General features: G+C 42.4%; 1 long non-coding RNA gene across 2 annotated transcripts in view; it reads right to left on the bottom strand.

The window, feature by feature from the left end:
• LOC102160870 overlaps positions 1-14533 on the bottom strand; it is a 95743-nt gene extending 81210 nt beyond the window's left edge. For both annotated transcript variants that reach the window (XR_002345104.1, XR_002345105.1), the window contains exon 1: positions 14264-14533. This is a non-coding gene — a long non-coding RNA (uncharacterized LOC102160870). The remainder of the gene's footprint in view (positions 1-14263) is intronic.

Genomic DNA, 15431 nt, shown 5'->3' with positions numbered 1-15431 from the left:
ATGCCATTTGCAGCAACATGGATGGAACTAGAGAATCTCATCCTGAGTGAAATGAGCCAGAAAGACAAAGACAAATACCATATGATATCACTTATAACTGGAATCTAATATCCAGCACAAATGAACATCTCCTCAGAAAAGAAAATCATGGACTTGGAGAAAAGACTTGTGGCTGCCTGATGGGAGGGGGAGGGAGTGGGAGGGATCGGGAGCTTGGGCTTATCAGACACAACTTAGAATAGATTTACAAGGAGATCCTGCTGAATAACATTGAGAACTATGTCTAGATACCCATGTTGCAACAGAAGAAAGGGTGGGGGAAAAAATGTAATTGTAATGTATGCATGTAAGGGTAACCTGACCCCCTTGCTATACAGTGGGAAAATAAAAAAATATATATTAAATAAATACAGCAATAGAAAGTTGCTGTTCCATTAAAACTAATTTTCCATTAAAAAAAAGGGCTAATATACTTGAAAAACAGGGCAATGACAAATTGAAAACAGACAATAGATTCAGAACAGCCAAAAAGAAAAGGACACAAGCATAAAATAAATCATCAAACCACAAAAAGAAGGTCATAGATGTGGCTAGGATCTGGCATTGCTGTAGTTGTCATGTAGGCCAGTGGCTACAGCTCTGATTTGACCCCTAGCCTGGAAATCTCCATATGCCATGGGTGTGGCCCTAAAAACAAAAAAGACCAAAAAAATAATAATAATTACCTTAAATGTCATGGACTGAATGCTCCAATCAAAAGGAAGTAGCAAACTGAATTTTTTTTTAAAAAAAGAGTCAACAATATGCTGCCTAAGAGACCTACCTTAGGGCAAGGGACACACAGAGATTGAAAGTGAGGGGATGGAAAAAGATATTTCATGGAAATGGTAATGACAGGAAAGCAGAAGTTGCAATAATCACATCAGACAAAATATACTTTACAACAAAGGCCATAAAGGAAGACACTATTTAATGTTAAAAGGATCAACTCAAGAAGAGGATATTATACTCATTAACATATATGCACCTGATATAGGAGTACTCAAATACAAAAAAAAAAAAAGAGAGAGAGAGAGAGAGAAAGAGAAATTTTTTTGTCTTTTTAGGGCCACACCCATGGCATATGGAGATTTCCAGGCTAGGGGTCGAATCAGAGCTGTAGCCCCCGGCCTATTCCATAGCCACAACAATGCCAGATCTGAGCCACATCTGCAACCTACACCACAACTCACAGCAACACCAGATCATTAACCCACTGAGTGAGGCCAGGGATCAAACCTGCATCCTCATGGATCCTAGTCACATTCATTTCCACTGAGCCACCACGGAAATTCCCAGAAAAAGAGAATTTGATGAGAATACAATAATAGTAGGATTAGGGTTAGGGTTAGATTTTAATGCCACCCTCACATCAAAGGATGGATCCTCTAGACATAAAATCAATAAGGCAACAGAGATCCTAAATGACACAATAAAACAGTTACACCTAATTGATATTTTTAGGACATTACATCCAAAAAAAATCAGAATATACGTTCTTTTCAAATGCACTTAGAACATTCTCTAGGACTGACTACATACTAGGGCACAAAACTAACCTCAATAAGTTTAAGAATATAGAAATTATCTCAAGCATCTTCTCTGACCACAATGGCATGAAACAAGAAATCAACCACAGGAAAAGAAATGAGGAAAAAAACAGTACATGGAGACCTAACAACGTGCTATTAAAAAACAGCAGGTCAACAAATAAATCAAAACAAACATAAAACTACCTTGAAACAAATAAAAATGAAAAAAAAAGCATACAAAATCTGTGGTATGCCTCAAAAGCAGTTCTTAAGAAGGAAGTTCAAAGTGATAAAAGCCTTTTTGAAAAAATAAGAAAAATCTCAAATCAACATTCTGACCTACTGCCTAAAAGAATTAGATAAATAAGAAAAAAAAAAAACCTAAAATTAGCAGAAGGAAATCATAAAGATCAGAGAGGAAAGTAATAAAATAAGAGATTACAAAACAATAGAAAAAATAAACCCAAGAGTTCATTCTTTGTAAGGGTAAACAAAATTGACACACCTCTGGCCAGTTTCACCAAGAAGAAAATGGAGAGCCCAAATAAACAAAATAGGAAATTACAAAGGAGAAATCTCAACTTATACTGCAGAAATACAAAAAAAAAGAAAAAGAAGAAAAGTTTAAGAGAATATGATGATCAATATGACAGAGGAGTAAGATGTGCCACTCAATTTCTCCCTAAAACACATCCAAAAAAAAAAAAAACCATCTACACATAGAATAATTTGCACAGAACATCTACCAAATGCTGGCAGAAGACCTCAGACCTCCAAAAAGGGCAAGAAACCCTCCACATGACTGGGTAGAACAAAAGAGAAAAGTGAAAAATAATGAGGAGAGGGCCAGCACTCCTGAAAGGGAGCTGTGAAAGAGGAAAGGAATCTGCACCCTGGGAGGCCACTTAACTGATATGGAGATCATCTGGAACAGAGAGGGAACCTCAAAGCCTCAGAGAAAATCTTAACAACTGGACTGAGGATGGAAAAGAAAAGAGAAAGCCACACAGATCATCTGTACCACTACCTGGGACACCACAGTCTAAGACACTGGATGGAGGCTGGGCATTGAGACTCAGGCTTTGGAGGTTAGTTCTTGGGAGAGGACTAGGGGTGGCTGTGTGAAAGCAGCCTGAGGGGTCTAGGGAGCAGTGCAGCACAGGCTAGGGAGTGGACTGCCACAGCCAAGAGAGTGCAGGAGGAGGACTAGGCCTGCAGGAAAAGAAAGGCACCATTGTTGGGGAGGTTGAGAGGGGGAGGGGTGGGACTGCCATAGGAACATCTTTCTCTATGCATTCATGGGCTCTCAGGCAGCGGGGTGCCACTTGTGTGGGCTACAGGTGGTGGGTGCAAACCAAGAGCAGCCACTTAGGACTCCAGAGGTGGGCACAAACCACCAATACTAGGCGTCCATGAACAGGCACCACCTGCGGCCTCAGTGACTTCAGAGGTCACTGCTGAGCAACACTGAAACCAAGCACCACCTGTTGCCCTCAATCCCCTGGGAATGAGTCCAACAACAAATAAAAAAAGATCACACACAACAACCAAGCGGAATTCATCTGATGGTCACAAAGGTAGTTCAACATTTGCAAATCAATCAATGTCATACGCTGCATTAACAAAGGAAAAGTCAAAAACCACATGGCCATCTCAACAGACACAGAAAAAGCATTTGACAAAATCCAACATTCATTCATGATAAAAACTCTTTTCAAGTTGAGTATAGAGGGACCATATCTCAACATGATAGAAGCCATTAATGACAAACCCACAGCCAATATAATACTCAACAGAGAAAAGCTGATAGCCTTCCCACTAAAATCCGGAACAAAACAAGGATGCCCACTCTCACCTCTGTTATTCAACATAGTATTGGAAGTTCTATACATATAAATCAGACAAACAAAAGAAATAAAAGTTATCCAAATTGGAAGAGAAGAGGTAAAATTGTCACTCTATGCAGATGACATGATACTACCCTATAGAAAACCCAACCCTAAGGATTCCACACAAAAACTACTTGAACTGATCAACTAATTCAACAGAGTAGCAGGATACAAGATTAACATTCAGAAATCAGTCGCATTTCTGTATACTAAAAATGAAATGTTAGAAAAGGAATATAAATAACATACTTTTTTAAATTACACCCCCAAAAATTAAATACCTAGGAATAAACCTGACCAAGAATGTGAGAGACTTACATGTTAAGAACTACAAAACATTAATAAAGGACATAAAAGAGGATTTTAAAAATTGGAAAGCTATTACATGCTCCTGAATTGGAAGAATATTGGGTTTTTTTATTATTATTACTCAATGAATTTATTACATCTGTGATAAATTGGATCATCACAATCCAATTTCATAGGATTTCCATCCCACAACCCAAACATATTCCCCCACTCCCCAAACTGTCTCCTCCAGAGACCAAAAGTTTTTCAAAGTCTGTGAGTCAACATCTGTTCTGCAAAGAAGACCAGTCTGTCCTTTTTTCAGATTCCACATGTCAGTGAAAGCATATGATGTTGGTGGCTCATTGTATGGCTGACTTCACTTAGCATGATAATTCCTAGGTCCAACCATCTTGCTAAAACTGCCAGTATTTTCTTCCTTTCAATGGCTGAGTAATATTCCATTGTGTATATGGACCACTTCTTCTTGATCCACTCCTCTGTTGATGGACATTTAGGTTGTTTCCAGGTCTTGGCTATTGCAAATAGTGCTGCAATGAACATCGCAGTACATGTGTCTTTGTGAGTCGTGGTTTTCTCTGGGTAGATGCCCAGGAGTGGGATTGCTGGATCCTATTTTTAGTTTTCTGAGGAATCTCCATACTGTTTTCCAGAGTGGTTGCACCAATTTACAACCCCACCAACAGTGTTATGGGGTTCCTTTTTCTCCACACCCTCTCCAGCAGTTATTGTTTGCAGACTTTTGGATGATGGCCATTCTGTCCAGTGTAAGGTTGTACCTCAGAGCGGTTTTGATTTGCGTTTCTCTAATAATGAGGGATGTTGAACATCTTTTCATGTGTTTTTTGGCCATCTGTATGTCTTCTTTGGAGAATTGTCTGTTTAGATCTTCTGCCCACTTTTGGATGGGGTTGTTTGTTTTTTTGGTATGGAGCTGCAGAGGGTGTTTATCAATTTTGGAGATGAATCCCTTGTCAGTTGATTCACTTGCAAAGATTGTCTCCCATTCTGTGGGTTGTCTTTTTGTGTTGTTTAGGGTTTCCTTTGCTGTGCAGAAACTTTTGTTTGATTAGGTCCCATTTGTTTGTTTTTGTTTTTACTGTCATTACTCTAAGAGGTGGATCTGGGAAGATGTTGCTGTCATTTAAGTCAGAGAGTGTTTGGCCTATGTGTTCCTCTAAGAGTTTGATAGTGTCTGGTCTTATATCTAGGTCTTTAATCCATTTGGAGTTTATTTTTGTGTATGGTGTGAGGGAGTGTTCTCATTTCATTCTTTTCCATGTGGCTGTCCAGTTTTCCCAGCACCACTTATCGAACAAGCTGTCCTTTGTCCATTGTATATTCTTGCCTCCTTTGTCATAGATGAGTTGGCTGTAGGTGCATGGGTTTAATTCTAGGCTTTCTATCCTGTTCCACTGATCTCTACGTCTGTCTTTGTGCCAGTACCATGTGGTTTTGATGATTGTTTCTTTGTAGTATAGTCTGAAGTCCAGGACCCTGATTCCTCCAGTTCCATTTTTCTTTGTCAGGATGTCTTTGGCTACTTTGGGTCTTTTATGCTTCCAAACAAACTTTAAAATATTTTGTTCGAGTTCTGTGAAAAGTGTCCTTGGTAATTTGATAGGGATTGCATTGAATCTGTAGATTGCCTTAGGTAGTATAGTCATTTTGATATCTACTCTTCCAATCCAGGGAAGGATAGTCCCCACAATAAACAGTGCTGGGAAAACTGGATACCATGTACCATATGCTGTCTACACTGCACACAAAGCTGAATAAAGCCCAGTTTTCCACATCAAGCCCTTTGTTTCTCGTCTGAAAACAGACCCCCCCCCTCAGCAGTCAGTTGCACACAGGAAGCTTCTCCTCACCTCTCTTCACCTTTTCCTCCTGGCATTGTCTTGGTTGTCAGGAAACCAGCTCCCAGCTCCTGTCAGCATGGATGCTGCCCCATGTTGTCTTGAAGATGGAAGCCTGGTGAGTCCCAAGAACTTAATGCCTTTATTAGGGACAGTTCAGGGTCTTATTTAGAAATACTTAGATGTAATTAGTGACACTGTCCCTATCACTTTGAGCTCTCCAAATATCATCCTGATTCTCACTAATGATGTAACTGGGCTGTCCCTAACTAAAATCCAGAGCTTTCCCTAAGGCCTTGGTTCTCTCTTGAACTAACACCCTACACTGGCCCTAAATAAGGACCTGAGATGTCCCTACCTAAAGCCTTGCACTGACTATAACTCACACACTGAACTGTCTCCATTTAAGCCCTTTACTCTTTCCCTAACTTAGGCCAGGCCTGTCCCTTAGTAATGCCCTCTCTCCAACTAAGACCTTTGGCTATCTCTAGTAAAGGCCCTGACTCTGTCCCTCAGGACCTGATATTGTCCCTAATCAAGGCCCTTCTCTCTTCTAAACTAAGGTTGTGTGCTGTCCCTACCTAAAGCCCTGTTCATTCCCTAATTAATGCCATGCTCTGTCCCTAATTAAGGCCATGCACTGTCCCTAACCCTGATCATCCCCAGCTAAAGCCTTGACACTGGCGCTAAGGCCCCACATTATGCCAAATATGGCTCTGACTCTGCTCCTAGGAAAAGTCCTAACTCTGGCCTCAACTTAGACTCTGCACTATTCCTAAGGCATTTTCCACAATTAAGAACCTTATGCATCCTTAACTGAGACCCATATGTGACCTAAATTAATGCCCTAAGTTATCTCCAGCTAAGTCTTTGACTCTGCCCCTAAGACCCTCACTATGGCCAACTATGGCCCTAATCCTGTCCCTAAGAAAAGTCCTAATGCCGTCCTCAACTTAGACCCTGAACTCTTCCTAAAGTCATGCACTGTCTTTAACTAAGGCCCAGTTATATCCCTAATAAAGGCCTTTTCTGTCTATAACTAAGTACCTGAAAATGTGCCTTGCTCAGGAGCTACATTGTTACTAATTGAAGCCTAAACTGTCCAAACCAAGACCTTTATGTATCCTTAACTAAGGCCTTAATTATCTCCATCTAAAACCTTGAGCTTTTTCCAACTATGGCCCTGACTCTGTCCCTAAGTCTTAATGCTGTCCCTGAGGCCCTTACATGTCCCACATTAGGACCATTATGAGTCCATAAATAAGGCCCTGACTCTACCTCTAAGTAAATTCCAAATGCTCTTCCTAACTTGGGCCCTGTGTTTTCCCTAACTAAGGCCCTGGGGTCTCCTTTAATGAGCCCCTGACAGTGTCCCTAAATAATTACCTAAGCTGTCTCCAATTAAGGCCACAATACTATGACTAAGGCCCTGTGCTGTCCCTGTCACTCTGAGCTTTATCCAATTGCCATTCTCTTTCCCTAACTATGTCACTGGGATGTCCCTAACTAAAACACTGACCTTTCTCTAACTATGGCCATGATTCTCTCCAGTATTAAAACCCTGCACTATCCCTAAGGCCATGGGCTACCCCTTAATTAGGCCCTAAAACTGTTCCTACTTTAGTTCCTAAGCTATCTTCAACTAAGGCCTGACAATTTGCCTAAATCTCTATCTGCTTTAAATAAGGCCCTGGGCTATCCCTAAAAGATACCCTGACACTGACCCTACTTTCATCCCTATCGGATTGCCAACTAAAGCCCTGATAGTGTGTCTAACTTAGGTAACTGTGCTGTCTATATCCAAGGACCTATTTTTCTAATATCAGGGAATATAAGATATCCCTGATATCAATAGCATTGGGTTATCCCTAAAAGAGGCCCTGACACTGTCCCTACTTTAATAACTATTCTATCTCTAACTAAGGCCCCTTCTGTGTGCCTAATTAAGGCCCTGGCACTGTCCCTAACTATCACTCTGAGCTCTCTCCAACTAAATCCCTGACACATCTTGTAACTGTGGCCCTGGGCTGTCCTTAACTAAAACAAGGAGCATTATCTAAGGCCTTGATTATATCCCTAAGGCCCTGCAATATCCCTAAATATGGCCATGGGATGTCCCAAACCTATGTCCCTAGACTAACACTAATTCATGCTCTAAGGTATTTCCAAAAACAGCATGGAGATTCCTCAGAAAACTAAAAATACAACTGCCATTTGATCCAGCAGTCCCACTCCTGGGCATCTACCCAGAGAAAACCACAACTCACAAAGACACATGAACTCCAATGTTCATTGCAGCACTATTTGCAATAGCCAAGACATGGAAACAACCTAAATGTCCATTGACAGAGGAGTGGATCAAGAAGATGCGATACATATACACAATGGAATATTACTCAGCCATTGAAAGGAATGAAATCCCAACATTTTTAGCAACATGGATAGACCTAGAAATTATCATGCTAAGTGAACTCAGACAATGAGACACCAACATCAAATGCTATCACCGACATGTGGAATCTAAAAAAAGGACAGAATGAACTTCTTTGCAGAACAGATGCTGACTCACAGACTTTGAAAAACTTATGTTTTCCAAAGGAGACAGTTCAGGGGGTAGGGCATGCGCTGGGGTTGTGGGATGGAAATCCTATAAAATTGGATTGTGATGATCATTGTTCAACTATAAATGTAGTAAATTCATTGAGCAATAAAAAAAAGAACAAATAAAAAAAAAAGAAACAGACAAATACGATATCACTTACATTTGGAATCTAATATATGGCACAAATGAACCTTTCTACAGAAAAGAAATTCACAGACTTGGAACAGACTTGTGGTTGCCAAAGGGGAGGGGGAGGGAATGGGATGGACTGGTCGTTTGAAGTCAATAGATGCAAACTATAGCATTTGGAGTGGATATAAGCAATGAGATCCTGCTGTATAGCAAAGGAACTGTAATCACTTGTGATGGAACATGATGGAGGATAATGTAAGAATATATATATATATATATATATATATATATATATATATATATATATATGACTGGGTCACTTTGCTATACAGTAGAAATTCACAGAACAAGTAAATCACCTATAATGGAAAAAAACTTTTAAAAATGTAGAAAATATATGTATCCACACCTTTTAAAAGGCTTATTATCATTTTAGTAATCTTTGCCTTGGATTCTTTCTCTCTAAAGAACCAAAATATCACACAGATGTATAAAGCCCCTTTGAACTTTCTTCAACTTTAGTCTTTTCCCTCACTCCTCAGAGGTAATTATTTTAACTTCATTTGCTATATAGCTTATTCCCACTCATGGGAATGTCCATATACATCCCTAAGTAATTTCTCATTTTATTTTGCATGTTTGAGAGTCTATATAAATAATGTTGTACTGTATATGTTGTTTTGTAACTTTTTCACTCAACATTTTTTTGTAATGTATTCATGTTGATGCACTAATTTTAATAGCTATAATGTATTTTATGAGTATGTTCTATATTTTTTACTTCTGTCTATATTAACTTCAAAGCTATCTGGGATGGAACTAGAGACTGAGTGAAATGAGTCAGAAAGACAAATACCATATGATATCACTTATAACTGGAATCTAATATCCAGCACAAATGAACATCTCCACAGAAAAGAAAATCATGGACTTGGAGAAGAGACTTGTGGCTGCCCAACGGGAGAGGGAGGAAGTGGGAAGGATCCGGAGCCTGGAGTTATCAGATACAACTTAGAATAGATTTACAAGGAGATCCTGCTGAGTAGCCTTGAGAACTATGTCTAGATACTCATATTGCAACAGAACGAAGGGTGGGGGGAAAATGTATACATGTAATAGTAACTTGATCCCCATGCTGTACAGCGGGGAGGAAAAAAAAAAACTATCTGGAGTGCAAATCAAGTCCTTAATGCTCATTGCATTCCACCACTACAAAGAAGCACCACAGTTTTAAAAGCCTGGACTATGGTGTCAAGTAGATCTGGGTTCAAATCTAAAATCTTTGATTTACTAGCTGTGTCATTTAGGGTAAGTTACTTAACCACTTAGGTTTTGGCATCATCATTCACAAAGCTTAAATATTAAATAGTGTAGAACTTATCCTTGTGAGTATTAAATAAGAATATAGATTTCAATACAATATCTTATAATAAGTAATAAAGTAATGGAGCTGCTATTAAAAAAAATAAGGTATTTCCAATAAAGGTCCTAACTCATTTACTAACTAAAGCCTGGCCTTCTCCCAAACTATAGCCCTAGGCTATCTCTAAGTAAGACCTCCAGCTTTCTCTAGTAAAGGCCCTGATTTTGTCCCTAAGTAAGGATATTGAGGCCCTTCAGTCTTCCAAACTAATGCTGTGTAATGGTGTTACCTAAAGCCCTGTTCCTTCCCCAGCAATACCACAATCTGTCTGTAAGGGTATGCACTGTCCCCAGGTAAGGCCACTTTGTGTCCTTAAGCAAGACCCTGAGTTATCTACAACTAAGGATCTGACTCTCTCCCTAACTAATATCCTGTACTATTGTCCAACCAGCCTGACACCATCTCTAAGAAAAGTCTTAGTGCTGTTATCAAAGTAGACTCTGCACTGTTTTTAAGGCCATGCCTTGTTCCTAACTAATGCCCAGGGCTATCCCTAATTAGGGCCTTACACCATCCCTATCTAAGTCCCTATTCTATCTCCAAATAAGATCCTGTGCTCTCCATAATTAAGGTCCTGGCTCTATTCCTAACTAAGGCCTTACACTGCCCTTATTACACTGAGCTCTCTACAACAACATCCTGACTCCCAAATTATGGGGTGCCCTGACCTATCCCTAACTAATGCCCCAGGATGTTTTTTAACTAAAATCCTGAGCTTTCTCAGTGATGCCTTGATTCTCAAACTTGGGCCCTGCATTGTCCCTAAATAAGGCCCTGTCTGTCCCTACACTAACCCTAACTCATGTTCTGAGCTGTCTCCTATTAATGCCCTAACAGTGAGCCTAACTAAAGTCCTACACTGCCCCTAAGGCCCTTATGTGTCCTTAAATAATATCCCAACAATGTCCCTTACTAAAGCACTGTGCTATGTCCAACCATGGCCCTAAATCTGTCCCTAGGAAAAGTACTTAGACATAGCCCTGTTCCTAAGGCCATGCACTGTCCTTAACTAATGACCAGTTTTGACCCTAACTATGGCTCTTGCTGTTTTAACTAAGACCCTGACCCTATGCCCAACTCAGTCCCTTCACTGTCCTAAGACACTTATTTGTTCTTAACTAAGACCCTTACCTGTCCTAATGAAGGTCCTGATTATCTCCATCTAAGGCCCTGAGTTATTTCCAACTAAGGATCTGACTCTGTTCCTAAGTCCCTAAGCAGTCTCCAACTAAGGCCCTGACACTTGTCCTAAGCCCCTACACTGTCCCTAAGACCCTGGCACTGTCCCTAATGAAGGTTCTACACTGTCCCTAAGGGTCTACATTGGCCCTCATTATCTCCCTGAGCTCTCTCCAACTAATGTCCTGATTCTTTCCCTAACTATGGCCCTGTGCTATCCCTTTCCAAGACCCTGGAATGTCCCTAACTAAAACCCTGAGTTGTCTCTAACTAAAACCTTGATCCTATCCTAAACTAAGTCCCTGCACTGTTTTCAAATAAGACCCTGGCATGTCCCTACCTAAGGCTCTGCACTAACCCTAACTCATGCTTTGAACTGTCTCAAATTAATGACCTGACTCCTTCTCTAAATAAGACTCAGCACTAACCCTATCTAAAGGCCTGAGTTGTCTCCACCTATGACTTCAGCTATCTAAAGTCAGTTCTCTGAATTTGTTCCTACGTAAGAATAGGATGGTGTCCCTAACAGAGGCAATTCACTCTTCCAACCTAAGGTCCTATACTATCCAGACCTAAAGCCCTGTTCCTTCCCTAACGAATGCCATATCCTGTGTCTAACTAAGGTCATGCACTGTCCCCAAATAAGTCCCTTATATGTGCTTAACTAAGGCTCTGATTATATCCAACTAAGGCACTGACTCTGCCCCTAAGGCCCTGTGCTATGTCCAACAATGGCCCTAACCCTAATAAAGTCCTAATTTTGTTCTCAATTTAGATACCACAGTTCACAGCAAAACCAGATCCCTTAACCCACTGAGAAAGGCCAGGGATTGTACCCACATCCTCATGGATGAAACTAGTTGGTTTCATTACTCCTGAGCCACTATGGGAACTCCCGGGGGCAGCACCTTTAAACAATCCGTGGAGTTCAGCTCAATAAGCTCTGCCTTCAATTCAGAGAAGAAATTTCCTAGACAACCAAGCTTAGCAATCTCCCAAACTCTTCTTCAAACCTTCCTATTCTAGTCTTGCTGAGTGTAAAAAGACAGTGCTATCACCTGCCAGAAATCTATTCCTCCAAGCCTATAGTTATTGGTTGCCTGATGATATTTTTTTCTTTGTCTTTTTAGGACTGCACCCTTGGCACATGGAGGTTCCCAGGCTAGGGGTTGATTCAGAGTTGTAGCCACCAGCCTACACCACAGCTACAACAATGCCAGATCCAAGCCACATCTGTGATCCACACACCATAGCTCATGGCAATGCTGGATCTTTAACCACTGAGCAAGGCCAGGGATCAAACCTGCATTCTCATGGATACTAGTCAGATTCACTTCCACTGAACCACGACAGGAACTCTGCCTGATGCTATTGATGATGAACTCTCAGAGGGGCCAGCTTTGCAAGGTACCACTCCTGGACTTAGCACTAGGTCCCTCTCCATGGACAGGGTAGAGTGGCTGTTTTCACAGCCTGTGGTAGAAGAGCGCATCTTCTGATGAAGCCAGGCCTTGATCCTTCCCAGGTGTTTCCAGGGTCCTCATTCCCCCCAGACACCCATTCATATGGCTGCTGTCTGTACCAATCTATATGGGACCTTCATCATCTGTTTAAATTAGGGTTATTTTATACACAGAGAATGGGTTGAATGGTGGCTCCAAAAGATGTGTCCCCCAGAACACATGAACAGCACCATACCTGGGAAAAGCATCTTTCCAAATGAAGTTGAAATGAGGGCATCTTGGGTTATAGTGGCCCTAAATTCAATGTCAGAGTCCTGATAAGAGACAAAAGAGGAGACACAGACACAGAGGAGAAGCCATGTGATGAAGACAAGGCAGAAATAGGAGGGATGCAGCCATAAGCCTGGGATGCCTGGACACCCTGAACCTGGAAGAGGCAGGAAGAGCCCTCCCCTGGAGCCTCTGGAGAGACCTCAGCCCTGAAACACTTTGATCTCAGACGTCTGGTCTCCAGGACTGGGGGAGGATGATTCCTGGCCTTTTAAGTCACCTAGCTTGTGGTCATTCATGAGAGAAGCCACAGAACAGCCACAAAGACCCGGCTCTGGGAGTTCCCACCGTGGTGCAGTGGTTAACGAATCCGACTAGGAACCATGAGGTTGAGGGTTCGGTCCCTGCCCTTGCTCAGTGGATTAAGGATCCAGCGTTGCCATGAGCTGTGGTGAAGGTTGCAGACGCGGCTCGGATCCCACGTTGCTGTGGCTCTGGCGTAGGTCGGTGGCTACAGCTCCGATTCAACCCCTAGCCTGGGAACCTCCATATGCCATGGGAACGGCCCAAGAAATAGCAAAAAGACAAAAAGACAAAAAAAAAAAAAAAGGATCTGGCATTGCCATGAGCTGTGGTGTAGGTTACAGACGTGGCTCAGATCCCTCAAAAAGACCCGGCTCTGTAGGATCCTGGAAGTGTAGGATTTACTCAAGGCATATAGAGGTCAAATTACAGAACCCTTGCAGTCAGCATTGGGCCCCCAGAAATCCTAAAGCAGTCTCTGGACGCCAGAATGCTAAGGGGTCAAATCTGAAGCCCTTCCCTAAGGGTGCCAGCTTCCCACAGTCCCCCAGGTTCTCACACCTGTACATGTGAGGTAAGTATTTCAACATTGATTGATAACATTTAATGTCACCATTCACACTGCTAATTAAGAACCCACAGATGAAAACCCAGTGAGGGAGTTCCTGTCATGACTCAGTGGTAACGAACCCAGCTAGGATCTATGAGGATGCAGGTTTGATCCCTGGCCTTGCTCAGTGGGTTAAGGATCCGGTGTTGCCCTGAGCTGTGGTGTAGATCCAGCTCAGATCTGGAATTGCTGTGGCTGTGGAGTAGGCCGGCAGCTGCAGCTCCAATTTGACCCCTAGTCTGGGAAGATTCATATGCTGCAGGTGTGGCCATAAAAAGCCAAAAAAAAAAAAAAAAGAAAAAATAGAAAACCTGATGAGGGCAATCACAACACTGATAAACAATTCTGAGGTTGGTCAGAGGTGGGGAATTTTCTTTTACGCAGCCAGTAGACCCTGCAAGGAACATCCTCACTGGAAGCTGATGGACTATGGGGAGGGGTCTCTGAGTAAATATTAGCTGACCCCCAAGCCAGCTGCTCCTGAACCTTATCCACCCTCCCAGGTAAACCACCTGAATATGTGCAGACTTTAAAGGCTGGTGGAGAGGGCTTGGAGCCACGCCAGTGACAGCGCACCTGCCAAGTTGATATCTGCAGCCCATGCGGGATGGTTCTGGCCTGGTGGCTCTTCTGGAAGCTTTTCATTTGCCTACCTGAGTTATTTCTCCTGTCCAGACCCCAATGCCATTTTTCTTGCTTCTTCACCTCTGCCTGGGGAGAACTTCCAGTGGCAGGTGCAGGTGACACATCCTCTTCCTTAGCACGTAGTTCACGCAGCAAATCTGGCAGAAGGTCCAAAAGAGGCCCACTCAGACCTGGCCACCCACAAGGCCGCGGCCCCTCACTCCTTCCCACCAGCCCAGCCCAGGGGCTACAGACAAGGCTGGAAGTATGGCATCAGGTACAGCTGCAGGTGCTCTCACTGCTGGAGGGGTTATGTATACACAACTCAACCCAGCACACCTGGGAAGGGCTGGCCAACAGGGTCACGCTGCCCAGGTCAGCCAATCCTTGCCCACCCCAGGCTCATAGTTGAAGAAAACAGGCCTTGCTGCGTGGGCTAGATCCAAGGAACAGGTGTGGGTCCTGATGGTCAGGATAGGCAAGGGGCTGCAGCTCTGGCTTGCTTTCTAATCATTTAACTGGTTCACGAGTGGAAGACAATTTCAAGAAAAATTTCTCCTCATGAGAGGAAGACTGAGGGTCTGAGCTGGGAATGGATGAGCAAGTGAGTGTGACTCAGGAAAGCTGCCCTGGTGACATGGGGCTGAACCCACTTCAGGGGGATAAGCCTCCTGGATCACCCCAAAACAGGATTGTAAGATATATCCCATCAAATGAAGGGATTTGTAACATGAATCCCAGTGAAGCGAAGGTTTGCAAAGTGAATCTCCCTAAGAGGAGGCTCTGTGAGCCGGTCCCCTCAGAGAAGGGACATGGAACCTGCAGGGAGTGGGCAGTCAACCTGGGTGGGTGGGAGGTGTAGACCTCAATCTGGGGCCCCACATCTGCCACATCTGTGCTTCTGGGTGGGTCACTTGGCTCTTCATACCCTCAGCTTCCCAGTGTGCTGGTGGGGGTGATAGAAGCAAGGACTGACTAGCAGTTTGCTCATAAGAGGCTAGAAAGGCATCATATGAAAATCTCACAGAATTTCCTCCTTACAGGTCCCATTTCCTGTGATTATATAGTATATAATATACCACCTAGTATAAGTTATATACTATATAGTATATATTACAATATATATCATATAATTTGTAATATAAATAAATATACTTTAATAAAAATAGGAAGGTCTAAATTTTATACTTACTTTCC

This window comes from Sus scrofa, chromosome 6 (assembly GCF_000003025.6).
Source record: "Sus scrofa isolate TJ Tabasco breed Duroc chromosome 6, Sscrofa11.1, whole genome shotgun sequence".
Classification (NCBI taxonomy): domain Eukaryota; kingdom Metazoa; phylum Chordata; class Mammalia; order Artiodactyla; family Suidae; genus Sus; species Sus scrofa.
The sequence above is the reverse complement of the archived record's forward strand: the minus strand, read 5'-3'. Positions and strand labels throughout refer to the sequence as shown.